The sequence below is a fragment of the Ambystoma mexicanum genome, unplaced genomic scaffold (genome assembly GCF_040938575.1).
Source record: "Ambystoma mexicanum isolate Mex_15411 unplaced genomic scaffold, UKY_AmexF1_1 Mex_scaf1, whole genome shotgun sequence".
In the NCBI taxonomy this organism is placed as follows: Eukaryota; Metazoa; Chordata; class Amphibia; order Caudata; family Ambystomatidae; genus Ambystoma; species Ambystoma mexicanum.
In genome coordinates this window covers 457,976-484,997 of record NW_027182324.1, presented here as the reverse complement: position 1 = coordinate 484,997, position 27,022 = coordinate 457,976, and the positions used below count along the sequence as shown (strand labels likewise).

General features: G+C 40.7%; 11 non-coding genes across 11 annotated transcripts; all 11 read left to right on the top strand.

The window, feature by feature from the left end:
* Positions 1 to 488: 488 nt before the first annotated feature.
* On the top strand, positions 489 to 561 carry TRNAK-UUU (transfer RNA lysine (anticodon UUU)). The gene has a single exon. It is a non-coding gene; the product is annotated as a tRNA-Lys (tRNA).
* Positions 562 to 1,333: 772 nt separating this feature from the next.
* TRNAK-UUU (transfer RNA lysine (anticodon UUU)) lies at positions 1,334 to 1,406 on the top strand. Its single transcript has one exon. It is a non-coding gene; the product is annotated as a tRNA-Lys (tRNA).
* A 768-nt stretch (positions 1,407 to 2,174) lies between these two features.
* Positions 2,175 to 2,247, top strand: TRNAK-UUU (transfer RNA lysine (anticodon UUU)). Its single transcript has one exon. It is a non-coding gene; the product is annotated as a tRNA-Lys (tRNA).
* A 768-nt stretch (positions 2,248 to 3,015) lies between these two features.
* TRNAK-UUU (transfer RNA lysine (anticodon UUU)) lies at positions 3,016 to 3,088 on the top strand. Its single transcript has one exon. It is a non-coding gene; the product is annotated as a tRNA-Lys (tRNA).
* Positions 3,089 to 5,527: 2,439 nt separating this feature from the next.
* On the top strand, positions 5,528 to 5,600 carry TRNAK-UUU (transfer RNA lysine (anticodon UUU)). The gene has a single exon. It is a non-coding gene; the product is annotated as a tRNA-Lys (tRNA).
* Positions 5,601 to 9,734: 4,134 nt separating this feature from the next.
* Positions 9,735 to 9,807, top strand: TRNAK-UUU (transfer RNA lysine (anticodon UUU)). The gene has a single exon. It is a non-coding gene; the product is annotated as a tRNA-Lys (tRNA).
* Positions 9,808 to 11,423: 1,616 nt separating this feature from the next.
* Positions 11,424 to 11,496, top strand: TRNAK-UUU (transfer RNA lysine (anticodon UUU)). Its single transcript has one exon. It is a non-coding gene; the product is annotated as a tRNA-Lys (tRNA).
* A 1,610-nt stretch (positions 11,497 to 13,106) lies between these two features.
* Positions 13,107 to 13,179, top strand: TRNAK-UUU (transfer RNA lysine (anticodon UUU)). The gene has a single exon. It is a non-coding gene; the product is annotated as a tRNA-Lys (tRNA).
* Positions 13,180 to 19,843: 6,664 nt separating this feature from the next.
* Positions 19,844 to 19,916, top strand: TRNAK-UUU (transfer RNA lysine (anticodon UUU)). The gene has a single exon. It is a non-coding gene; the product is annotated as a tRNA-Lys (tRNA).
* A 3,767-nt stretch (positions 19,917 to 23,683) lies between these two features.
* On the top strand, positions 23,684 to 23,756 carry TRNAK-UUU (transfer RNA lysine (anticodon UUU)). The gene has a single exon. It is a non-coding gene; the product is annotated as a tRNA-Lys (tRNA).
* A 497-nt stretch (positions 23,757 to 24,253) lies between these two features.
* On the top strand, positions 24,254 to 24,326 carry TRNAK-UUU (transfer RNA lysine (anticodon UUU)). The gene has a single exon. It is a non-coding gene; the product is annotated as a tRNA-Lys (tRNA).
* The last annotated feature ends 2,696 nt before the right edge of the window (positions 24,327 to 27,022 follow it).

Here is a 27,022-nt window from a genome sequence, read left to right as displayed (position 1 = left end):
CAGGCGCTTTAACCAACTAAGCCACAGCACCTTTTTTGCATCTGGTCTCCTTTCCTTCCTCATGTAATCATTTAGAAGTGAAATCCACTTTTTTAAGGCTGGGCTTCTGTTGCAATATAACTTTTCAAAATGTTTTCCAATTGACTGAAACTCTATTGCACAAAACGAGCATGTCATTAATCGTTGATTTAGAGTGGACTGCATTGCCCAGTGTGTGTATTGAGGAGCACATGTTCGCCTTTACTGGGGAGCAATTTTGCACTCATGAATGTGGCAAAACATTCAAATCCGTAAGTGGGTGAACATTAAAGTCCTAGATGCTGCAAATCTCTATATCTGGATACGGAATGACTGAAAAAAGTTATGTCTCCAGTGTCAAAATGTGTGTAATGCACTAGTAATTCATTTCCTTTATTGACCAGTGAGGTAGCCATGTATGGAGGTGCTGTAGAGTGAAAATCAAGTTTCAAATGGGTAGTGATCCTTGTGCCTGGATAGCTCAGTCGGTAGAGCATCAGACTTTTAATCTGAGGGTCCAGGGTTCAAGTCCCTGTTCAGGCGTATCTTTGCTTCTTTTACAAAAAATTAAGCAGGAAATATGAATTGCTCATTCTAATATGTGCTATTTCTGATGGCATCGCAACCTTGGGCAATATGACTCTAAGGTAGTGGAGTCCAGAGTTTTTGGATGCTTTGCCAACATTTCAAGCCTGACTGTGCTTCTAAATAGCATGAAATAGCAATCTTTGTACAAAGTTTTAATATTGGGGAGACAGATTGGTCGAAAAAAAAGCAGACAGGCGCTGCTGAGATTCGAACTCAGGATCTCCTGTTTACTAGACAGGCACTTGCTTTAACCAACTAAGCCACAGCACCTTTTTTGCATCTGGTCTCCTTTCCATTCTCATGTAATCATTTAGAAGTGAAATCCACTTTTTTAAGGCTGGGCTTCTGTTGCAATATAACTTTTCAAAATGTTTTCCAATTGACTGAAACTCCATTGCACAAAACGAGCATGTCATTAATCGTTGATTTAGAGTGGACTGCATTGCCCAGTGTGTGCATTGAGGAGCACATGTTCGTCTTTACTGGGGAGCAAGTTTGCACTCATGAATGTGGCAAAACATTCAAATCCGTAAGTGGGTGAACATTAAAGTCCTAGATGCTGCAAATCTCTATATCTGGATACGGAATGTCTGAAAAAAGTTATGTCTCCAGTGTCAAAATGTGTGTAATGCACTAGTAATTCATTTCCTTTATTGACCAGTGAGGTAGCCATGTGTGGAGGTGCTGTAGAGTGAAAATCAAGTTTCAAATGAGCAGTGATCCCTGTGCCTGGATAGCTCAGTCGGTAGAGCATCAGACTTTTAATCTGAGGGTCCAGGGTTCAAGTCCCTGTTCAGGCGTACCTTTGCTTCTTTTACAAAAAATTAAGCAGGAAATATGAATTGCTCATTCTAATATGTGCTATTTCTGATGGCATCGCAACCTTGGGCAATATGACTCTAAGGTAGTGGAGTCCAGAGTTCTTGGATGCTTTGCCAACATTTCAAGCCTGACTGTGCTTCTAAATAGCATGAAATAGCAATCTTTGTACAAAGTTTTAATATTGGGGAGACAGATTGGTCGAAAAAAAATCAGACAGGCGCTGTTGAGATTCGAACTCAGGATCTCCTGTTTACTAGACAGGCGCTTTAACCAACTAAGCCACAGCACCTTTTTTGCATCTGGTCTCCTTTCCTTCCTCATGTAATCATTTAGAAGTGAAATCCACTTTTTTAAGGCTGGGCTTCTGTTGCAATATAACTTTTCAAAATGTTTTCCAATTGACTGAAACTCTATTGCACAAAACGAGCATGTCATTAATCGCTGATTTAGAGTGGACTGCATTGCCCAGTGTGTGTATTGAGGAGCACATGTTCGCCTTTACTGGGGAGCAATTTTGCACTCATGAATGTGGCAAAACATTCAAATCCGTAAGTGGGTGAACATTAAAGTCCTAGATGCTGCAAATCTCTATATCTGGATACGGAATGACTGAAAAAAGTTATGTCTCCAGTGTCAAAATGTGTGTAATGCACTAGTAATTCATTTCCTTTATTGACCAGTGAGGTAGCCATGTATGGAGGTGCTGTAGAGTGAAAATCAAGTTTCAAATGGGCAGTGATCCTTGTGCCTGGATAGCTCAGTCGGTAGAGCATCAGACTTTTAATCTGAGGGTCCAGGGTTCAAGTCCCTGTTCAGGCGTATCTTTGCTTCTTTTACAAAAAATTAAGCAGGAAATATGAATTGCTCATTCTAATATGTGCTATTTCTGATGGCATCGCAACCTTGGGCAATATGACTCTAAGGTAGTGGAGTCCAGAGTTCTTGGATGCTTTGCCAACATTTCAAGCCTGACTGTGCTTCTAAATAGCATGAAATAGCAATCTTTGTACAAAGTTTTAATATTGGGGAGACAGATTGGTCGAAAAAAAAGCAGACAGGCGCTGCTGAGATTCGAACTCAGGATCTCCTGTTTACTAGACAGGCGCTTTAACCAACTAAGCCACAGCACCTTTTTTGCATCTGGTCTCCTTTCCTTCCTCATGTAATCATTTAGAAGTGAAATCCACTTTTTTAAGGCTGGGCTTCTGTTGCAATATAACTTTTCAAAATGTTTTCCAATTGACTGAAACTCTATTGCACAAAACGAGCATGTCATTAATCGCTGATTTAGAGTGGACTGCATTGCCCAGTGTGTGTATTGAGGAGCACATGTTCGCCTTTACTGGGGAGCAATTTTGCACTCATGAATGTGGCAAAACATTCAAATCCGTAAGTGGGTGAACATTAAAGTCCTAGATGCTGCAAATCTCTATATCTGGATACGGAATGACTGAAAAAAGTTATGTCTCCAGTGTCAAAATGTGTGTAATGCACTAGTAATTCATTTCCTTTATTGACCAGTGAGGTAGCCATGTATGGAGGTGCTGTAGAGTGAAAATCAAGTTTCAAATGGGCAGTGATCCTTGTGCCTGGATAGCTCAGTCGGTAGAGCATCAGACTTTTAATCTGAGGGTCCAGGGTTCAAGTCCCTGTTCAGGCGTATCTTTGCTTCTTTTACAAAAAATTAAGCAGGAAATATGAATTGCTCATTCTAATATGTGCTATTTCTGATGGCATCGCAACCTTGGGCAATATGACTCTAAGGTAGTGGAGTCCAGAGTTCTTGGATGCTTTGCCAACATTTCAAGCCTGACTGTGCTTCTAAATAGCATGAAATAGCAATCTTTGTACAAAGTTTTAATATTGGGGAGACAGATTGGTCGAAAAAAAAGCAGACAGGCGCTGCTGAGATTCGAACTCAGGATCTCCTGTTTACTAGACAGGCGCTTTAACCAACTAAGCCACAGCACCTTTTTTGCATCTGGTCTCCTTTCCTTCCTCATGTAATTATTTAGAAGTGAAATCCACTTTTTTAAGGCTGGGCTTCTGTTGCAATATAACTTTTCAAAATGTTTTCCAATTGACTGAAACTCCATTGCACAAAACGAGCATGTCAGTAATCGACGATTTAGAGTGGACTGCATTGTCCAGTGTGTGCATTGAGGAGCACATGTACGTCTTTACTGGTGAGCAAGTTTGCACTCATGAATGTGGCAAAACATTCAAATGCGTGGGGTGGATGACCATTAAAGTCCTACATGCTGCAAATCTCTATATCTGGATACGGAATGACTGAAAAAAGTTATGTCTCCAGTGTCAAAATGTGTGTAATGCACTAGTAATTCATTTCCTTTATTGACCAGTGAGGTAGCCATGTATGGAGGTGCTGTAGAGTGAAAATCAAGTTTCAAATGGGCAGTGATCCCTGTGCCTGGATAGCTCAGTCGGTAGAGCATCAGACTTTTAATCTGAGGGTCCCTGTTCAGGCGTACCTTTGCTTCTTTTACAAAAAATTAAGCAGGAAATATGAATTGCTCATTCTAATATGTGCTATTTCTGATGGCATCGCAACCTTGGGCAATATGACTCTAAGGTAGTGGAGTCCAGAGTTCTTGGATGCTTTGCCAACATTTCAAGCCTGACTGTGCTTCTGAATAGCATGAAATAGCAATCTTTGTACAAAGTTTTAATATTGGGGAGACAGATTGGTCGAAAAAAAAGCAGACAGGCGCTGCTGAGATTCGAACTCAAGATCTCCTGTTTACTAGACAGGCGCTTTAACCAACTAAGCCACAGCAGCTTTTTTGCATCTGGTCTCCTTTCCTTCCTCATGTAATCATTTAGAAGTGAAATCCACTTTTTTAAGGCTGGGCTTCTGTTGCAATATAACTTTTCAAAATGTTTTCCAATTGACTGAAACTCTATTGCACAAAACGAGCATGTCATTAATCGTCGATTTAGAGTGGACTGCATTGCCCAGTGTGTGCATTGAGGAGCACATGTTCGTCTTTACTGGGGAGCAAGTTTGCACTCATGAATGTGGCAAAACATTCAAATCCGTAAGTGGGTGAACATTAAAGTCCTAGATGCTGCAAATCTCTATATCTGGATACGGAATGACTGAAAAAAGTTATGTCTCCAGTGTCAAAATGTGTGTAATGCACTAGTAATTCATTTCCTTTATTGACCAGTGAGGTAGCCATGTATGGAGGTGCTGTAGAGTGAAAATCAAGTTTCAAATGGGCAGTGATCCCTGTGCCTGGATAGCTCAGTCTGTAGAGCATCAGACTTTTAATCTGAGGGTCCAGGGTTCAAATCCCTGTTCAGGCGTATCTTTGCTTCTTTTACAAAAAATTTAGCAGGAAATATGAATTGCTCATTCTAATATGTGCTATTTCTGATGGCATCGCAACCTTGGGCAATATGACTCTAAGGTAGTGGAGTCCAGAATTCTTGGATGCTTTGCCAACATTTCAAGCCTGACTGTGCTTCTAAATAGCATGAAATAACAATCTTTGTACAAAGTTTTAATATTGGGGAGACAGATTGGTCGAAAAAAAAGCAGACAGGCGCTGCTGAGATTCAAACTCAGGATCTCCTGTTTACTAGACAGGCGCTTTAACCAACTAAGCCACAGCACCTTTTTTGCATCTGGTCTCCTTTCCTTCCTCATGTAATCATTTAGAAGTGAAATTCACTTTTTTTAAGGCTGGGCTTCTGTTGCAATATAATTTTACAAAATGTTTTCCAATTGACTGAAACTCCATTGCACAAAACGAGCATGTCATTAATCGTTGATTTAGAGTGGACTGCATTGCCCAGTGTGTGTATTGAGGAGCACATGTTCGCCTTTACTGGGGAGCAATTTTGCACTCATGAATGTGGCAAAACATTCAAATCCGTAAGTGGGTGAACATTAAAGTCCTAGATGCTGCAAATCTCTATATCTGGATACGGAATGACTGAAAAAAGTTATGTCTCCAGTGTCAAAATGTGTGCAATGCACTAGTAATTCATTTCCTTTATTGACCAGTGAGGTAGCCATGTATGGAGGTGCTGTAGAGTGAAAAACAAGTTTCAAATGGGCAGTGATCCTTGTGCCTGGATAGCTCAGTCGGTAGAGCATCAGACTTTTAATCTGAGGGTCCAGGGTTCAAGTCCCTGTTCAGGCGTATCTTTGCTTCTTTTACAAAAAATTAAGCAGGAAATATGAATTGCTCATTCTAATATGTGCTATTTCTGATGGCATCGCAACCTTGGGCAATATGACTCTAAGGTAGTGGAGTCCAGAGTTCTTGGATGCTTTGCCAACATTTCAAGCCTGACTGTGCTTCTAAATAGCATGAAATAGCAATCTTTGTACAAAGTTTTAATATTGGGGAGACAGATTGGTCGAAAAAAAAGCAGACAGGTGCTGCTGAGATTCGAACGCAGGATCTCCTGTTTACTAGACAGGCGCTTTAACCAACTAAGCGACAGCACCTTTTTTGCATCTGGTCTCCTTTCCTTCCTCATGTAATCATTTAGAAGTGAAATCCACTTTTTTAAGGCTGGGCTTCTGTTGCAATATAACTTTTCAAAATGTTTTCCAATTGACTGAAACTCCATTGCACAAAACGAGCATGTCATTAATCGTCGATTTAGAGTGGACTGCATTGCCCAGTGTGTGCATTGAGGAGCACATGTTCGTCTTTACTGGGGAGCAAGTTTGCACTCATGAATGTGGCAAAACATTCAAATCCGTAAGTGGGTGAACATTAAAGTCCTAGATGCTGCAAATCTCTATATCTGGATACGGAATGACTGAAAAAAGTTATGTCTCCAGTGTCAAAATGTGTGTAATGCACTAGTAATTCATTTCCTTTATTGACCAGTGAGGTAGCCATGTATGGAGGTGCTGTAGAGTGAAAATCAAGTTTCAAATGGGTAGTGATCCCTGTGCCTGGATAGCTCAGTCGGTAGAACATCAGACTTTTAATCTGAGGGTCCAGGGTTCAAGTCCCTGTTCAGGCGTACCTTTGCTTCTTTTACAATAAATTAAGCAGGAAATATGAATTGCTCATTCTAATATTTGCTATTTCTGATGGCATGGCAACCTTGGGCAATATGACTCGAAGGTAGTGGAGTCCAGAGTTCTTGGATGCTTTGCCAACATTTTAAGCCTGACTGTGCTTCTAAATAGCATGCAATAGCAATCTTTGTACAAAGTTTTAATATTGGGGAGACAGATTGGTCGAAAAAAAAGCAGAGAGGCGCTGCTGAGATTCGAACTCAGGATCTCCTGTTTACTTGACAGGCGCTTTAACCAACTAAGCCACAGCACCTTTTTTGCATCTAGTCTCCTTTCCTTCCTCATGTAATCATTTAGAAGTGAAATCCACTTTTTTTAAGGCTGGGCTTCTGTTGCAATATAACTTTTCAAAATGTTTTCCAATTGACTGAAACTCCATTGCACAAAACGAGCATGTCATTAATCGTCGATTTAGAGTGGACTGCATTGCCCAGTGTGTGCATTGAGGAGCACATGTTCGTCTTTACTGGGGAGCAAGTTTGCACTCATGAATGTGGCAAAACATTCAAATCCGTAAGTGGGTGAACATTAAAGTCCTAGATGCTGCAAATCTCTATATCTGGATACGGAATGACTGAAAAAAGTTATGTCTCCAGTGTCAAAATGTGTGTAATGCACTAGTAATTCATTTCCTTTATTGACCAGTGAGGTAGCCATGTATGGAGGTGCTGTAGAGTGAAAATCAAGTTTCAAATGGGCAGTGATCCCTGTGCCTGGATAGCTCAGTCGGTAGAGCATCAGACTTTTAATCTGAGGTTCCAGGGTTCAAGTCACCGTTCAGGCGTACCTTTGCTTCTTTTACAAAAAATTAAGCAGGAAATATGAATTGCTCATTCTAATATGTGCTATTTCTGATGGCATCGCAACCTTGGGCAATATGACTCTAAGGTAGTGGAGTCCAGAGTTTTTGGATGCTTTGCCAACATTTCAAGCCTGACTGTGCTTCTAAATAGCATGAAATAGCAATCTTTGTACAAAGTTTTAATATTGGGGAGACAGATTGGTCGAAAAAAAAGCAGACAGGCGCTGCTGAGATTCGAACTCAGGATCTCCTGTTTACTAGACAGGCGCTTTAACCAACTAAGCCACAGCACCTTTTTTGCATCTGGTCTCCTTTCCTTCCTCATGTAATCATTTAGAAGTGAAATCCATTTTTTTAAGGCTGGGCTTCTGTTGCAATATAACTTTTCAAAATGTTTTCCAATTGACTGAAACTCCATTGCACAAAACGAGCATGTCATTAATCGTCGATTTAGAGTGGACTGCATTGCCCAGTGTGTGCATTGAGGAGCACATGTTCGTCTTTACTGGGGAGCAAGTTTGCACTCATGAATGTGGCAAAACATTCAAATCCGTAAGTGGGTGAACATTAAAGTCCTAGATGCTGCAAATCTCTATATCTGGATACGGAATGACTGAAAAAAGTTATGTCTCCAGTGTCAAAATGTGTGTAATGCACTAGTAATTCATTTCCTTTATTGACCAGTGAGGTAGCCATGTATGGAGGTGCTGTAGAGTGAAAATCAAGTTTCAAATGGGCAGTGATCCCTGTGCCTGGATAGCTCAGTCGGTAGAGCATCAGACTTTTAATCTGAGGGTCCAGGGTTCAAGTCCCTGCTCAGGCGTACCTTTGCTTCTTTTACAAAAAATTAAGCAGGAAATATGAATTGCTCATTCTAATATGTGCTATTTCTGATGGCATCGCAACCTTGGGCAATATGACTCTAAGGTAGTGGAGTCCAGAGTTCTTGGATGCTTTGCCAACATTTTAAGCCTGACTGTGCTTCTAAATAGCATGCAATAGCAATCTTTGTACAAAGTTTTAATATTGGGGAGACAGATTGGTCGAAAAAAAAGCAGAGAGGCACTGCTGAGATTCAAACTCAGGATCTCCTGTTTACTTGACAGGCGCTTTAACCAACTAAGCCACAGCACCTTTTTTGCATCTAGTCTCCTTTCCTTCCTCATGTAATCATTTAGAAGTGAAATCCACTTTTTTTAAGGCTGGGCTTCTGTTGCAATATAACTTTTCAAAATGTTTTCCAATTGACTGAAACTCCATTGCACAAAACGAGCATGTCATTAATCGTCGATTTAGAGTGGACTGCATTGCCCAGTGTGTGCGTTGAGGAGCACATGTTCGTCTTTACTGGGGAGCAAGTTTGCACTCATGAATGTGGCAAAACATTCAAATCCGTAAGTGGGTGAACATTAAAGTCCTAGATGCTGCAAATCTCTATATCTGGATACGGAATGACTGAAAAATGTTATGTCTCCAGTGTCAAAATGTGTGTAATGCACTAGTAATTCATTTCCTTTATTGACCAGTGAGGTAGCCATGTATGGAGGTGCTGTAGAGTGAAAATCAAGTTTCAAATGGGCAGTGATCCCTGTGCCTGGATAGCTCAGTCGGTAGAGCATCAGACTTTTAATCTGAGGGTCCAGGGTTCAAGTCACTGTTCAGGCGTACCTATGCTTCTTTTACAAAAAATTAAGCAGGAAATATGAATTGCTCATTCTAATATGTGCTATTTCTGATGGCATCGCAACCTTGGGCAATATGACTCTAAGGTAGTGGAGTCCAGAGTTTTTGGATGCTTTGCCAACATTTCAAGCCTGACTGTGCTTCTAAATAGCATGAAATAGCAATCTTTGTACAAAGTTTTAATATTGGGGAGACAGATTGGTCGAAAAAAAAGCAGACAGGCGCTGCTGAGATTCGAACTCAGGATCTCCTGTTTACTAGACAGGCGCTTTAACCAACTAAGCCACAGCACCTTTTTTGCATCTGGTCTCCTTTCCTTCCTCATGTAATCATTTAGAAGTGAAATCCATTTTTTTTAAGGCTGGGCTTCTGTTGCAATATAACTTTTCAAAATGTTTTCCAATTGACTGAAACTCCATTGCACAAAACGAGCATGTCATTAATCGTCGATTTAGAGTGGACTGCATTGCCCAGTGTGTGCATTGAGGAGCACATGTTCGTCTTTACTGGGGAGCAAGTTTGCACTCATGAATGTGGCAAAACATTCAAATCCGTAAGTGGGTGAACATTAAAGTCCTAGATGCTGCAAATCTCTATATCTGGATACGGAATGACTGAAAAAAGTTATGTCTCCAGTGTCAAAATGTGTGTAATGCACTAGTAATTCATTTCCTTTATTGACCAGTGAGGTAGCCATGTATGGAGGTGCTGTAGAGTGAAAATCAAGTTTCAAATGGCAGTGATCCCTGTGCCTGGATAGCTCAGTCGGTAGAGCATCAGACTTTTAATCTGAGGGTCCAGGGTTCAAGTCCCTGTTCAGGCGTACCTTTGCTTCTTTTACAATAAATTAAGCAGGAAATATGAATTGCTCATTCTAATATTTGCTATTTCTGATGGCATGGCAACCTTGGGCAATATGACTCGAAGGTAGTGGAGTCCAGAGTTCTTGGATGCTTTGCCAACATTTTAAGCCTGACTGTGCTTCTAAATAGCATGCAATAGCAATCTTTGTACAAAGTTTTAATATTGGGGAGACAGATTGGTCGAAAAAAAGCAGACAGGCGCTGCTGAGATTCGAACTCAAGATCTCCTGTTTACTAGACAGGCGCTTGCTTTAACCAACTAAGCCACAGCACCTTTTTTGCATCTGGTCTCCTTTCCTTCCTCATGTAATCATTTAGAAGTGAAATCCACTTTTTTAAGGCTGGGCTTCTGTTGCAATATAACTTTTCAAAATGTTTTCCAATTGACTGAAACTCTATTGCACAAAACGAGCATGTCATTAATCGTCGATTTAGAGTGGACTGCATTGCCCAGTGTGTGCATTGAGGAGCACATGTTCGTCTTTACTGGGGAGCAAGTTTGCACTCATGAATGTGGCAAAACATTCAAATCCGTAAGTGGGTGAACATTAAAGTCCTAGATGCTGCAAATCTCTATATCTGGATACGGAATGACTGAAAAAAGTTATGTCTCCAGTGTCAAAATGTGTGTAATGCACTAGTAATTCATTTCCTTTATTGACCAGTGAGGTAGCCATGTATGGAGGTGCTGTAGAGTGAAAATCAAGTTTCAAATGGGCAGTGATCCCTGTGCCTGGATAGCTCAGTCGGTAGTGCATCAGACTTTTAATCTGAGGGTCCAGGGTTCAAGTCACTGTTCAGGCGTACCTTTGCTTCTTTTACAAAAAATTAAGCAGGAAATATGAATTGCTCATTCTAATATGTGCTATTTCTGATGGCATCGCAACCTTGGGCAATATGACTCTAAGGTAGTGGAGTCCAGAGTTTTTGGATGCTTTGCCAACATTTCAAGCCTGACTGTGCTTCTAAATAGCATGAAATAGCAATCTTTGTACAAAGTTTTAATATTGGGGAGACAGATTGGTCGAAAAAAAAGCAGACAGGCGCTGCTGAGATTCGAACTCAGGATCTCCTGTTTACTAGACAGGCACTTGCTTTAACCAACTAAGCCACAGCACCTTTTTTGCATCTGGTCTCCTTTCCATTCTCATGTAATCATTTAGAAGTGAAATCCACTTTTTTAAGGCTGGGCTTCTGTTGCAATATAACTTTTCAAAATGTTTTCCAATTGACTGAAACTCCATTGCACAAAACAAGCATGTCATTAATCGTCGATTTAGAGTGGACTGCATTGCCCAGTGTGTGCATTGAGGAGCACATGTTCGTCTTTACTGGGGAGCAAGTTTGCACTCATGAATGTGGCAAAACATTCAAATCCGTAAGTGGGTGAACATTAAAGTCCTAGATGCTGCAAATCTCTATATCTGGATACGGAATGTCTGAAAAAAGTTATGTCTCCAGTGTCAAAATGTGTGTAATGCACTAGTAATTCATTTCCTTTATTGACCAGTGAGGTAGCCATGTATGGAGGTGCTGTAGAGTGAAAATCAAGTTTCAAATGAGCAGTGATCCCTGTGCCTGGATAGCTCAGTCGGTAGAGCATCAGACTTTTAATCTGAGGGTCCAGGGTTCAAGTCCCTGTTCAGGCGTACCTTTGCTTCTTTTACAAAAAATTAAGCAGGAAATATGAATTGCTCATTCTAATATGTGCTATTTCTGATGGCATCGCAACCTTGGGCAATATGACTCTAAGGTAGTGGAGTCCAGAGTTCTTGGATGCTTTGCCAACATTTCAAGCCTGACTGTGCTTCTGAATAGCATGAAATAGCAATCTTTGTACAAAGTTTTAATATTGGGGAGACAGATTGGTCGAAAAAAAAGCAGACAGGCGCTGCTGAGATTCGAACTCAAGATCTCCTGTTTACTAGACAGGCGCTTTAACCAACTAAGCCACAGCAGCTTTTTTGCATCTGGTCTCCTTTCCTTCCTCATGTAATCATTTAGAAGTGAAATCCACTTTTTTAAGGCTGGGCTTCTGTTGCAATATAACTTTTCAAAATGTTTTCCAATTGACTGAAACTCTATTGCACAAAACGAGCATGTCATTAATCGTCGATTTAGAGTGGACTGCATTGCCCAGTGTGTGCATTGAGGAGCACATGTTCGTCTTTACTGGGGAGCAAGTTTGCACTCATGAATGTGGCAAAACATTCAAATCCGTAAGTGGGTGAACATTAAAGTCCTAGATGCTGCAAATCTCTATATCTGGATACGGAATGACTGAAAAAAGTTATGTCTCCAGTGTCAAAATGTGTGTAATGCACTAGTAATTCATTTCCTTTATTGACCAGTGAGGTAGCCATGTATGGAGGTGCTGTAGAGTGAAAATCAAGTTTCAAATGGGCAGTGATCCCTGTGCCTGGATAGCTCAGTCTGTAGAGCATCAGACTTTTAATCTGAGGGTCCAGGGTTCAAATCCCTGTTCAGGCGTATCTTTGCTTCTTTTACAAAAAATTTAGCAGGAAATATGAATTGCTCATTCTAATATGTGCTATTTCTGATGGCATCGCAACCTTGGGCAATATGACTCTAAGGTAGTGGAGTCCAGAATTCTTGGATGCTTTGCCAACATTTCAAGCCTGACTGTGCTTCTAAATAGCATGAAATAACAATCTTTGTACAAAGTTTTAATATTGGGGAGACAGATTGGTCGAAAAAAAAGCAGACAGGCGCTGCTGAGATTCAAACTCAGGATCTCCTGTTTACTAGACAGGCGCTTTAACCAACTAAGCCACAGCACCTTTTTTGCATCTGGTCTCCTTTCCTTCCTCATGTAATCATTTAGAAGTGAAATTCACTTTTTTTAAGGCTGGGCTTCTGTTGCAATATAACTTTACAAAATGTTTTCCAATTGACTGAAACTCCATTGCACAAAACGAGCATGTCATTAATCGTTGATTTAGAGTGGACTGCATTGCCCAGTGTGTGTATTGAGGAGCACATGTTCGCCTTTACTGGGGAGCAATTTTGCACTCATGAATGTGGCAAAACATTCAAATCCGTAAGTGGGTGAACATTAAAGTCCTAGATGCTGCAAATCTCTATATCTGGATACGGAATGACTGAAAAAAGTTATGTCTCCAGTGTCAAAATGTGTGTAATGCACTAGTAATTCATTTCCTTTATTGACCAGTGAGGTAGCCATGTATGGAGGTGCTGTAGAGTGAAAAACAAGTTTCAAATGGGCAGTGATCCTTGTGCCTGGATAGCTCAGTCGGTAGAGCATCAGACTTTTAATCTGAGGGTCCAGGGTTCAAGTCCCTGTTCAGGCGTATCTTTGCTTCTTTTACAAAAAATTAAGCAGGAAATATGAATTGCTCATTCTAATATGTGCTATTTCTGATGGCATCGCAACCTTGGGCAATATGACTCTAAGGTAGTGGAGTCCAGAGTTCTTGGATGCTTTGCCAACATTTCAAGCCTGACTGTGCTTCTGAATAGCATGAAATAGCAATCTTTGTACAAAGTTTTAATATTGGGGAGACAGATTGGTCGAAAAAAAAGCAGACAGGTGCTGCTGAGATTCGAACGCAGGATCTCCTGTTTACTAGACAGGCGCTTTAACCAACTAAGCCACAGCACCTTTTTTGCATCTGGTCTCCTTTCCTTCCTCATGTAATCATTTAGAAGTGAAATCCACTTTTTTAAGGCTGGGCTTCTGTTGCAATATAACTTTTCAAAATGTTTTCCAATTGACTGAAACTCCATTGCACAAAACGAGCATGTCATTAATCGTCGATTTAGAGTGGACTGCATTGCCCAGTGTGTGCATTGAGGAGCACATGTTCGTCTTTACTGGGGAGCAAGTTTGCACTCATGAATGTGGCAAAACATTCAAATCCGTAAGTGGGTGAACATTAAAGTCCTAGATGCTGCAAATCTCTATATCTGGATACGGAATGACTGAAAAAAGTTATGTCTCCAGTGTCAAAATGTGTGTAATGCACTAGTAATTCATTTCCTTTATTGACCAGTGAGGTAGCCATGTATGGAGGTGCTGTAGAGTGAAAATCAAGTTTCAAATGGGTAGTGATCCCTGTGCCTGGATAGCTCAGTCGGTAGAACATCAGACTTTTAATCTGAGGGTCCAGGGTTCAAGTCCCTGTTCAGGCGTACCTTTGCTTCTTTTACAATAAATTAAGCAGGAAATATGAATTGCTCATTCTAATATTTGCTATTTCTGATGGCATGGCAACCTTGGGCAATATGACTCGAAGGTAGTGGAGTCCAGAGTTCTTGGATGCTTTGCCAACATTTTAAGCCTGACTGTGCTTCTAAATAGCATGCAATAGCAATCTTTGTACAAAGTTTTAATATTGGGGAGACAGATTGGTCGAAAAAAAAGCAGAGAGGCGCTGCTGAGATTCGAACTCAGGATCTCCTGTTTACTTGACAGGCGCTTTAACCAACTAAGCCACAGCACCTTTTTTGCATCTAGTCTCCTTTCCTTCCTCATGTAATCATTTAGAAGTGAAATCCACTTTTTTTAAGGCTGGGCTTCTGTTGCAATATAACTTTTCAAAATGTTTTCCAATTGACTGAAACTCCATTGCACAAAACGAGCATGTCATTAATCGTCGATTTAGAGTGGACTGCATTGCCCAGTGTGTGCATTGAGGAGCACATGTTCGTCTTTACTGGGGAGCAAGTTTGCACTCATGAATGTGGCAAAACATTCAAATCCGTAAGTGGGTGAACATTAAAGTCCTAGATGCTGCAAATCTCTATATCTGGATACGGAATGACTGAAAAAAGTTATGTCTCCAGTGTCAAAATGTGTGTAATGCACTAGTAATTCATTTCCTTTATTGACCAGTGAGGTAGCCATGTATGGAGGTGCTGTAGAGTGAAAATCAAGTTTCAAATGGGCAGTGATCCCTGTGCCTGGATAGCTCAGTCGGTAGAGCATCAGACTTTTAATCTGAGGGTCCAGGGTTCAAGTCACTGTTCAGGCGTACCTTTGCTTCTTTTACAAAAAATTAAGCAGGAAATATGAATTGCTCTTCCTAATATGTGCTATTTCTGATGGCATCGCAACCTTGGGCAATATGACTCTAAGGTAGTGGAGTCCAGAGTTTTTGGATGCTTTGCCAACATTTCAAGCCTGACTGTGCTTCTAAATAGCATGAAATAGCAATCTTTGTACAAAGTTTTAATATTGGGGAGACAGATTGGTCGAAAAAAAAGCAGACAGGCGCTGCTGAGATTCGAACTCAGGATCTCCTGTTTACTAGACAGGCACTTGCTTTAACCAACTAAGCCACAGCACCTTTTTTGCATCTGGTCTCCTTTCCTTCCTCATGTAATCATTTAGAAGTGAAATCCATTTTTTTTAAGGCTGGGCTTCTGTTGCAATATAACTTTTCAAAATGTTTTCCAATTGACTGAAACTCCATTGCACAAAACGAGCATGTCATTAATCGTCGATTTAGAGTGGACTGCATTGCCCAGTGTGTGCATTGAGGAGCACATGTTCGTCTTTACTGGGGAGCAAGTTTGCACTCATGAATGTGGCAAAACATTCAAATCCGTAAGTGGGTGAACATTAAAGTCCTAGATGCTGCAAATCTCTATATCTGGATACGGAATGACTGAAAAAAGTTATGTCTCCAGTGTCAAAATGTGTGTAATGCACTAGTAATTCATTTCCTTTATTGACCAGTGAGGTAGCCATGTATGGAGGTGCTGTAGAGTGAAAATCAAGTTTCAAATGGGCACTGATCCCTGTGCCTGGATAGCTCAGTCGGTAGAGCATCAGACTTTTAATCTGAGGGTCTAGGGTTCAAGTCACTGTTCAGGCGTACCTTTGCTTCTTTTACAAAAAATTAAGCAGGAAATATGAATTGCTCATTCTAATATGTGCTATTTCTGATGGCATCGCAACCTTGGGCAATATGACTCTAAGGTAGTGGAGTCCAGAGTTTTTGGATGCTTTGCCAACATTTCAAGCCTGACTGTGCTTCTAAATAGCATGAAATAGCAATCTTTGTACAAAGTTTTAATATTGGGGAGACAGATTGGTCGAAAAAAAAAAGCAGACAGGCGCTGCTGAGATTCGAACTCAGGATCTCCTGTTTACTAGACAGGCGCTTTAACCAACTAAGCCACAGCACCTTTTTTGCATCTGGTCTCCTTTCCTTCCTCATGTAATCATTTAGAAGTGAAATCCATTTTTTTTAAGGCTGGGCTTCTGTTGCAATATAACTTTTCAAAATGTTTTCCAATTGACTGAAACTCCATTGCACAAAACGAGCATGTCATTAATCGTCGATTTAGAGTGGACTGCATTGCCCAGTGTGTGCATTGAGGAGCACATGTTCGTCTTTACTGGGGAGCAAGTTTGCACTCATGAATGTGGCAAAACATTCAAATCCGTAAGTGGGTGAACATTAAAGTCCTAGATGCTGCAAATCTCTATATCTGGATACGGAATGACTGAAAAAAGTTATGTCTCCATTGTCAAAATGTGTGTAATGCACTAGTAATTCATTTCCTTTATTGACCAGTGAGGTAGCCATGTATGGAGGTGCTGTAGAGTGAAAATCAAGTTTCAAATGGGCAGTGATCCCTGTGCCTGGATAGCTCAGTCGGTAGAGCATCAGACTTTTAATCTGAGGGTCCAGGGTTCAAGTCCCTGCTCAGGCGTACCTTCGCATCTTTTACAAAAAATTAAGCAGGAAATATGAATTGCTCATTCTAATATGTGCTATTTCTGATGGCATCGCAACCTTGGGCAATATGACTCTAAGGTAGTGGAGTCCAGAGTTCTTGGATGCTTTGCCAACATTTCAAGCCTGACTGTGGTTCTAAATAGCATGAAATAGCAATCTTTGTACAAATTTTTAATATTGGGGAGACAGATTGGTCGAAAAAAAAGCAGACAGGCGCTGCTGAGATTCGAACTCAGGATCTCCTGTTTACTAGACAGGCGCTTTAACCAACTAAGCCACAGCACCTTTTTTACATCTGGTCTCCTTTCCTTCCTCATGTAATCATTTAGAAGTGAAATCCACTTTTTTAAGGCTGGGCTTCTGTTGCAATATAACTTTTCAAAATGTTTTCCAATTGACTGAAACTCCATTGCACAAAACAAGCATGTCATTAATCGTCGATTTAGAGTGGACTGCATTGCCCAGTGTGTGCATTGAGGAGCACATGTTCGTCTTTACTGGGGAGCAAGTTTGCACTCATGAATGTGGCAAAACATTCAAATCCGTAAGTGGGTGAACATTAAAGTCCTAGATGCTGCAAATCTCTATATCTGGATACGGAATGACTGAAAAAAGTTATGTCTCCAGTGTCAAAATGTGTGTAATGCACTAGTAATTCATTTCCTTTATTGACCAGTGAGGTAGCCATGTATGGAGGTGCTGTAGAGTGAAAATCAAGTTTCAAATGAGCAGTGATCCCTGTGCCTGGATAGCTCAGTCGGTAGAGCATCAGACTTTTAATCTGAGGGTCCAGGGTTCAAGTCCATGTTCAGGCGTACCTTTGCTTCTTTTACAAAAATTTAAGCAGGAAATATGAATTGCTCATTCTAATATGTGCTATTTCTGATGGCATCGCAACCTTGGGCAATATGACTCTAAGGTAGTGGAGTCCAGAGTTCTTGGATCCTTTGCCAACATTTCAAGCCTGACTGTGCTTCTAAATAGCATGAAATAGCAATCTTTGTACAAAGTTTTAATATTGGGGAGACAGATTGGTCGAAAAAAAGCAGACAGGCGCTGCTGAGATTCGAACTCAGGATCTCCAGTTTACTAGACAGGCGCTTTAACCAACTAAGCCACAGCACCTTTTTTGCATCTGGTCTCCTTTCCTTCCTCATGTAATCATTTAGAAGTGAAATCCACTTTTTTAAGGGTGGGCTTCTGTTGCAATATAACTTTTCAAAATGTTTTCCAATTGACTGAAACTCCATTGCACAAAACGAGCATGTCATTAATCATCGATTTAGAGTGGACTGCATTGCCCAGTGTGTGCATTGAGGAGCACATGTTCGTCTTTACTGGGGAGCAAGTTTGCACTCATGAATGTGGCAAAACATTCAAATCCGTAAGTGGGTGAACATTAAAGTCCTAGATGCTGCAAATCTCTATATCTGGATACGGAATGACTGAAAAAAGTTATGTCTCCAGTGTCAAAATGTGTGTAATGCACTAGTAATTCATTTCCTTTATTGACCAGTGAGGTAGCCATGTATGGAGGTGCTGTAGAGTGAAAATCAAGTTTCAAATGGGCAGTGATCCCTGTGCCTGGATAGCTCAGTCGGTAGAGCATCAGACTTTTAATCTGAGGGTCCAGGGTTCAAGTCACTGTTCAGGTGTACCTTTGCTTCTTTTACAAAAAATTAAGCAGGAAATATGAATTGCTCATTCTAATATGTGCTATTTCTGATGGCATCGCAACCTTGGGCAATATGACTCTAAGGTAGTGGAGTCCAGAGTTTTTGGATGCTTTGCCAACATTTCAAGCCTGACTGTGCTTCTAAATAGCATGAAATAGCAATCTTTGTACAAAGTTTTAATATTGGGGAGACAGATTGGTCGAAAAAAAAGCAGACATGCGCTGCTGAGATTCGAACTCAGGATCTCCTGTTTACTAGACAGGCGCTTTAACCAACTAAGCCACAGCACCTTTTTTGCATCTGGTCTCCTTTCCTTCCTCATGTAATCATTTAGAAGTGAAATCCATTTTTTTTAAGGCTGGGCTTCTGTTGCAATATAACTTTTCAAAATGTTTTCCAATTGACTGAAACTCCATTGCACAAAACGAGCATGTCATTAATCGTCGATTTAGAGTGGACTGCATTGTCCAGTGTGTGCATTGAGGAGCACATGTTCGTCTTTACTGGGGAGCAAGTTTGCACTCATGAATGTGGCAAAACATTCAAATCCGTAAGTGGGTGAACATTAAAGTCCTAGATGCTGCAAATCTCTATATCTGGATACGGAATGGCTGAAAAAAGTTATGTCTCCAGTGTCAAAATGTGTGTAATGCACTAGTAATTCATTTCCTTTATTGACCAGTGAGGTAGCCATGTATGAAGGTGCTGTAGAGTGAAAATCAAGTTTCAAATGGGCAGTGATCCCTGTGCCTGGAAAGCTCAGTCGGTAGAGTATCAGACTTTTAATCTGAGGGTCTAGGGTTCAAGTCCCTGCTCAGGCGTACCTTCGCTTCTTTTACAAAAAATTAAGCAGGAAATATGAATTGCTCATTCTAATATGTGCTATTTCTGATGGCATCGCAACCTTGGGCAATATGACTCTAAGGTAGTGGAGTCCAGAGTTCTTGGATGCTTTGCCAACATTTCAAGCCTGACTGTGCTTCTAAATAGCATGAAATAGCAATCTTTGTTCAAAGTTTTAATATTGGGGAGACAGATTGGTCGAAAAAAAAGCAGACAGGCGCTGCTGAGATTCGAACTCAGGATCTCCTGTTTACTAGACAGGCGCTTTAACCAACTAAGCCATAGCACCTTTTTTGCATCTGGTCTCCTTTCCTTCCTCATGTAATCATTTAGAAGTGAAATCCACTTTTTTAAGGCTGGGCTTCTGTTGCAATATAACTTTTCAAAATGTTTTCCAATTGACTGAAACTCCATTGCACAAAACGAGCATGTCATTAATCGTCGATTTAGAGTGGACTGCATTGCCCAGTGTGTGCATTGAGGAGCACATGTTCGTCTTTACTGGGGAGCAAGTTTGCACTCATGAATGTGGCAAAACATTCAAATCCGTAAGTGGGTGAACATTAAAGTCCTAGATGCTGCAAATCTCTATATCTGGATACGGAATGACTGAAAAAAGTTATGTCTCCAGTGTCAAAATGTGTGTAATGCACTAGTAATTCATTTCCTTTATTGACCAGTGAGGTAGCCATGTATGGAGGTGCTGTAGAGTGAAAATCAAGTTTCAAATGAGCAGTGATCCCTGTGCCTGGATAGCTCAGTCGGTAGAGCATCAGACTTTTAATCTGAGGGTCCAGGGTTCAAGTCCCTGTTCAGGCGTACCTTTGCTTCTTTTACAAAAAATTAAGCAGGAAATATGAATTGCTCATTCTAATATGTGCTATTTCTGATGGCATCGCAACCTTGGGCAATATGACTCTAAGGTAGTGGAGTCCAGAGTTCTTGGATGCTTTGCCAACATTTCAAGCCTGACTGTGCTTCTAAATAGCATGAAATAGCAATCTTTGTACAAAGTTTTAATATTGGGGAGACAGATTGGTCGAAAAAAAAGCAGACAGGCGCTGCTGAGATTCGAACTCAGGATCTCCTGTTTACTAGACAGGCGCTTTAACCAACTAAGCCACAGCACCTTTTTTGCATCTGGTCTCCTTTCCATTCTCATGTAATCATTTAGAAGTGAAATCCACTTTTTTAAGGCTGGGCTTCTGTTGCAATATAACTTTACAAAATGTTTTCCAATTGACTGAAACTCCATTGCACAAAACGAGCATGTCATTAATCGTTGATTTAGAGTGGACTGCATTGCCCAGTGTGTGTATTGAGGAGCACATGTTCGCCTTTACTGGGGAGCAATTTTGCACTCATGAATGTGGCAAAACATTCAAATCCGTAAGTGGGTGAACATTAAAGTCCTAGATGCTGCAAATCTCTATATCTGGATACGGAATGACTGAAAAAAGTTATGTCTCCAGTGTCAAAATGTGTGTAATGCACTAGTAATTCATTTCCTTTATTGACCAGTGAGGTAGCCATGTATGGAGGTGCTGTAGAGTGAAAATCAAGTTTCAAATGGGCAGTGATCCCTGTGCCTGGATAGCTCAGTCGGTAGAGCATCAGACTTTTAATCTGAGGGTCCAGGGTTCAAGTCACTGTTCAGGCGTACCTTTGCTTCTTTTACAAAAAATTAAGCAGGAAATATGAATTGCTCATTCTAATATGTGCTATTTTTGATGGCATCGCAACCTTGGGCAATATGACTCTAAGGTAGTGGAGTCCAGAGTTTTTGGATGCTTTGCCAACATTTCAAGCCTGACTGTGCTTCTAAATAGCATGAAATAGCAATCTTTGTACAAAGTTTTAATATTGGGGAGACAGATTGGTCGAAAAAAAAGCAGACAGGCGCTGCTGAGATTCGAACTCAGGATCTCCTGTTTACTAGACAGGCGCTTTAACCAACTAAGCCACAGCACCTTTTTTGCATCTGGTCTCCTTTCCTTCCTCATGTAATCATTTAGAAGTGAAATCCATTTTTTTTAAGGCTGGGCTTCTGTTGCAATATAACTTTTCAAAATGTTTTCCAATTGACTGAAACTCCATTGCACAAAACGAGCATGTCATTAATCGTCGATTTAGAGCGGACTGCATTGCCCAGTGTGTGCATTGAGGAGCACATGTACGTCTTTACTGGGGAGTAAGTTTGCACTCAAGAATGTGGCAAAACATTCAAATCCGTAAGTGGGTGACAATTAAAGTCCTAGATGCTGCAAATCTCTACATCTGGATAAGGAATGACTGAAAAAGTTATGTCTCCAGTGTCAAAATGTGTGTAATGCACTAGTAATTAATTTCCTTTATTGACCAGTGAGGTAGCCATGTATGGAGGTGCTGTAGAGTGAAAATCAAGTTTCAAATGGGCAGTGATCCATGTGCCTGGATAGCTCAGTCGGTAGAGCATCAGACTTTTAATCTGAGGGTCCAGGGTTCAAGTCCCTGTTGCATCTGGTCTCTTTTCCTTCCTCATGTAATCATTTAGAAGTGAAATCCACTTTTTTTAAGGCTGGGCTTCTGTTGCAATATAACTTTTCAAAATGTTTTCCAATTGACTGAAACTCCATTGCACAAAACGAACATGTCAGTAATCGACGATTTAGAGTGGACTGCATTGCCCAGTGTGTGCATTGAGGAGCACATGTACGTCTTTACTGGGGAGCAAGTTTGCACTCATGAATGTGGCAAAACATTCAAATCCGTGGGGTGGATGACCATTAAAGTCCTAGATGCTGCAAATCTCTATATCTGGATACGGAATGACTGAAAAAAGTCATGTCTCCAGTGTCAAAATGTGTGTAATGCACTAGTAATTCATTTCCTTTATTGACCAGTGAGGTAGCCATGTATGGAGGTGCTGTAGAGTGAAAATCAAGTTTCAAATGGGCAGTGATCCTGTGGGTCCAGGATTCAAGTCCCTGTTCAAGCGTACCTTTGCTTCTTTTACAAAAAATTAAGCAGGAAATATGAATTGCTCATTCGAATATGTGTTATTTCTGATGGCATCTCAACCTTGGGCAATATGACTCTAAGGTAGTGGAGACCAGAGTTCTTGGGTGCTTTGCCAACATTTCAAGCCTGACTGTGCTTCTAAATAGCATGAAATAGCAATCTTTGTACAAAGTTTTAATATTGGGGAGACAGATTGGTCGAAAAAAAAGCAGACAGGCGCTGCTGAGATTCGAACTCAGGATCTCCTTTTTACTAGACAGGCGCTTTAACCAACTAAGCCACAGCACCTTTTTTGCATCTGGTCTCCTTTCCTTCCTCATGTTATCATTTAGAAGTGAAATCCACTTTTTTTAAGGCTGGGCTTCTGTTGCAATATAACTTTTCAAGATGTTTTCCAATTGACTGAAACTCCATTGCACAAAACGAGCATGTCATTAATCGTCGATTTAGAGTGGACTGCATTGCCCAGTGTGTGCATTGAGGAGCACATGTTCGTCTTTACTGGGGAGCAAGTTTGCACTCATGAATGTGGCAAAACATTCAAATCCGTAAGTGGGTGAACATTAAAGTCCTAGATGCTGCAAATCTCTATATCTGGATACGGAATGACTGAAAAAAGTTATGTCTCCAGTGTCAAAATGTGTGTAATGCACTAGTAATTCATTTCCTTTATTGACCAGTGAGGTAGCCATGTATGGAGGTGCTGTAGAGTGAAAATCAAGTTTCAAATGGCAGTGATACCTGTGCCTGGATAGCTCAGTCGGTAGAGCATCAGACTTTTAATTTGAGGGTCCAGGGTTCAAGTCCCTGGTCAGGCGTACCTTTGCTTCTTTTACAAAAAATTAAGCAGGAAATATGAATTGCTCATTCTAATATGTGCTATTTCTGATGGCATCGCAACCTTGGGCAATATGACTCTAAGGTAGTGGAGTCCAGAGTTCTTGGATGCTTTGCCAACATTTCAAGCCTGACTGTGGTTCTAAATAGCATGAAATAGCAATCTTTGTACAAAGTTTTAATATTGGGGAGACAGATTGGTCGAAAAAAAAGCAGACAGGCGCTGCTGAGATTCGAACTCAGGATCTCCTGTTTACTAGACAGGCGCTTTAACCAACTAAGCCACAGCACCTTTTTTACATCTGGTCTCCTTTCCTTCCTCATGTAATCATTTAGAAGTGAAATCCACTTTTTTAAGGCTGGGCTTCTGTTGCAATATAACTTTTCAAAATGTTTTCCAATTGACTGAAACTCCATTGCACAAAACGAGCATGTCATTAATCGTCGATTTAGAGTGGACTGCATTGCCCAGTGTGTGCATTGAGGAGCACATGTTCGTCTTTACTGGGGAGCAAGTTTGCACTCATGAATGTGGCAAAACATTCAAATCCGTAAGTGGGTGAACATTAAAGTCCTAGATGCTGCAAATCTCTATATCTGGATACGGAATGACTGAAAAAAGTTATGTCTCCAGTGTCAAAATGTGTGTAATGCACTAGTAATTCATTTCCTTTATTGACCAGTGAGGTAGCCATGTATGGAGGTGCTGTAGAGTGAAAATCAAGTTTCAAATGGGCATTGATCCCTGTGCCTGGATAGCTCAGTCGGTAGAGCATCAGACTTTTAATCTGAGGGTCCAGGGTTCAAGTCCCTGTTCAGGCGTATCTTTGCTTCTTTTACAAAAAATTTAGCAGGAAATATGAATTGCTCATTCTAATATGTGCTATTTCTGATGGCATCGCAACCTTGGGCAATATGACTCTAAGGTAGTGGAGTCCAGAATTATTGGATGCTTTGCCAACATTTCAAGCCTGACTGTGCTTCTAAATAGCATGAAATAACAATCTTTGTACAAAGTTTTAAAATTGGGGAGACAGATTGGTCGAAAAAAAAAGCAGACAGGCGCTGCTGAGATTCGAACTCCGGATCTCCTGTTTACTAGACAGGCGCTTTAACCAACTAAGCCACAGCACCTCTTTTGCATCTGGTCTCCTTTCCTTCCTCATGTAATCATTTAGAAGTGAAATTCACTTTTTTTAAGGCTGGGCTTCTGTTGCAATATAACTTTACAAAATGTTTTCCAATTGACTGAAACTCCATTGCACAAAAGGAGCATGTCATTAATCGTCGATTTAGAGTGGACTGCATTGCCACTCTGTGCCTGGATAGCTCAGTCGGTAGAGCATCAGACTTTTAATCTGAGGGTCCAGGGTTCAAGTCCCTGTTCAGGCGTACCTTTGCTTCTTTTACAAAAAATTAAGCAGGAAATATGAATTGCTCATTCTAATATGTGCTATTTCTGATGGCATCGCAACCTTGGGCAATATGACTCTAAGGTAGTGGAGTCCAGAGTTTTTGGATGCTTTGCCAACATTTCAAGCCTGACTGTGCTTCTAAATAGCATGAAATAGCAATCTTTGTACAAAGTTTTAATATTGGGGAGACAGATTGGTCGAAAAAAAAGCAGACAGGCGCTGCTGAGATTCGAACTCAGGATCTCCTGTTTACTAGACAGGCGCTTTAACCAACTAAGCCACAGCACCTTTTTTGCATCTGGTCTCCTTTCCTTCCTCATGTAATCATTTAGAAGTGAAATCCATTTTTTTTAAGGCTGGGCTTCTGTTGCAATATAACTTTTCAAAATGTTTTCCAATTGACTGAAACTCCATTGCACAAAACGAGCATGTCATTAATCGTCGATTTAGAGTGGACTGCATTGCCCAGTGTGTGCATTGAGGAGCACATGTTCGTCTTTACTGGGGAGCAAGTTTGCACTCATGAATGTGGCAAAACATTCAAATCCGTAAGTGGGTGAACATTAAAGTCCTAGATGCTGCAAATCTCTATATCTGGATACGGAATGACTGAAAAAAGTTATGTCTCCATTGTCAAAATGTGTGTAATGCACTAGTAATTCATTTCCTTTATTGACCAGTGAGGTAGCCATGTATGGAGGTGCTGTAGAGTGAAAATCAAGTTTCAAATGGGCAGTGATCCCTGTGCCTGGACAGCTCAGTCGGTAGAGCATCAGACTTTTAATCTGAGGGTCCAGGGTTCAAGTCCCTGCTCAGGCGTACCTTCGCATCTTTTACAAAAAATTAAGCAGGAAATATGAATTGCTCATTCTAATATGTGCTATTTCTGATGGCATCGCAACCTTGGGCAATATGACTCTAAGGTAGTGGAGTCCAGAATTATTGGATGCTTTGCCAACATTTCAAGCCTGACTGTGCTTCTAAATAGCATGAAATAACAATCTTTGTACAAAGTTTTAATATTGGGGAGACAGATTGGTCGAAAAAAAAGCAGACAGGCGCTGCTGAAACTCGAACTCAGGATCTCCTGTTTACTGGACAGGCGCTTTAACCAACTAAGCCACAGCACCTCTTTTGCATCTGGTCTCCTTTCCTTCCTCATGTAATCATTTAGAAGTGAAATTCACTTTTTTTAAGGCTGGGCTTCTGTTGCAATATAACTTTACAAAATGTTTTCCAATTGACTGAAACTCCATTGCACAAAACGAGCATGTCATTAATCGTTGATTTAGAGTGGACTGCATTGCCCAGTGTGTGTATTGAGGAGCACATGTTCGCCTTTACTGGGGAGCAATTTTGCACTCATGAATGTGGCAAAACATTCAAATCCGTAAGTGGGTGAACATTAAAATCCTAGATGCTGCAAATCTCTATATCTGGATACGGAATGACTGAAAAACGTTATGTCTCCAGTGTCAAAATGTGTGTAATGCACTAGTAATTCATTTCCTTTATTGACCAGTGAGGTAGCCATGTATGGAGGTGCTGTAGAGTGAAAATCAAGTTTCAAATGGGCATTGATCCTTGTGCCTGGATAGCTCAGTCGGTAGAGCATCAGACTTTTAATCTCAGGGTCCAGGGTTCAAGTCCCTGTTCAGGCGTACCTTTGCTTCTTTTACAAAAAATTAAGCAGGAAATATGAATTGCTCATTCTAATATGTGCTATTTCTGATGGCATCGCAACCTTGGGCAATATGACTCTAAGGTAGTGGAGTCCAGAGTTCTTGGATGCTTTGCCAACATTTCAAGCCTGACTGTGCTTCTAAATAGCATGAAATAGCAATCTTTGTACAAAGTTTTAATATTGGGGAGACAGATTGGTCGAAAAAAAGCAGACAGGCGCTGCTGAGATTCGAACTCAGGATCTCCTGTTTACTAGACAGGCGCTTTAACCAACTAAGCCACAGCACCGTTTTTTGCATCTGGTCTCCTTTCCTTCCTCATGTAATCATTTAGAAGTGAAATCCACTTTTTTAAGGGTGGGCTTCTGTTGCAATATAACTTTTCAAAATGTTTTCCAATTGACTGAAACTCCATTGCACAAAACGAGCATGTCATTAATCATCGATTTAGAGTGGACTGCATTGCCCAGTGTGTGCATTGAGGAGCACATGTTCGTCTTTACTGGGGAGCAAGTTTGCACTCATGAATGTGGCAAAACATTCAAATCCGTAAGTGGGTGAACATTAAAGTCCTAGATGCTGCAAATCTCTATATCTGGATACGGAATGACTGAAAAAAGTTATGTCTCCAGTGTCAAAATGTGTGTAATGCACTAGTAATTCATTTCCTTTATTGACCAGTGAGGTAGCCATGTATGGAGGTGCTGTAGAGTGAAAATCAAGTTTCAAATGGACAGTGATCCCTGTGCCTGGATAGCTCAGTCGGTAGAGCATCAGACTTTTAATCTGAGGGTCCAGGGTTCAAGTCACTGTTCAGGTGTACCTTTGCTTCTTTTACAAAAAATTAAGCAGGAAATATGAATTGCTCATTCTAATATGTGCTATTTCTGATGGCATCGCAACCTTGGGCAATATGACTCTAAGGTAGTGGAGTCCAGAGTTTTTGGATGCTTTGCCAACATTTCAAGCCTGACTGTGCTTCTAAATAGCA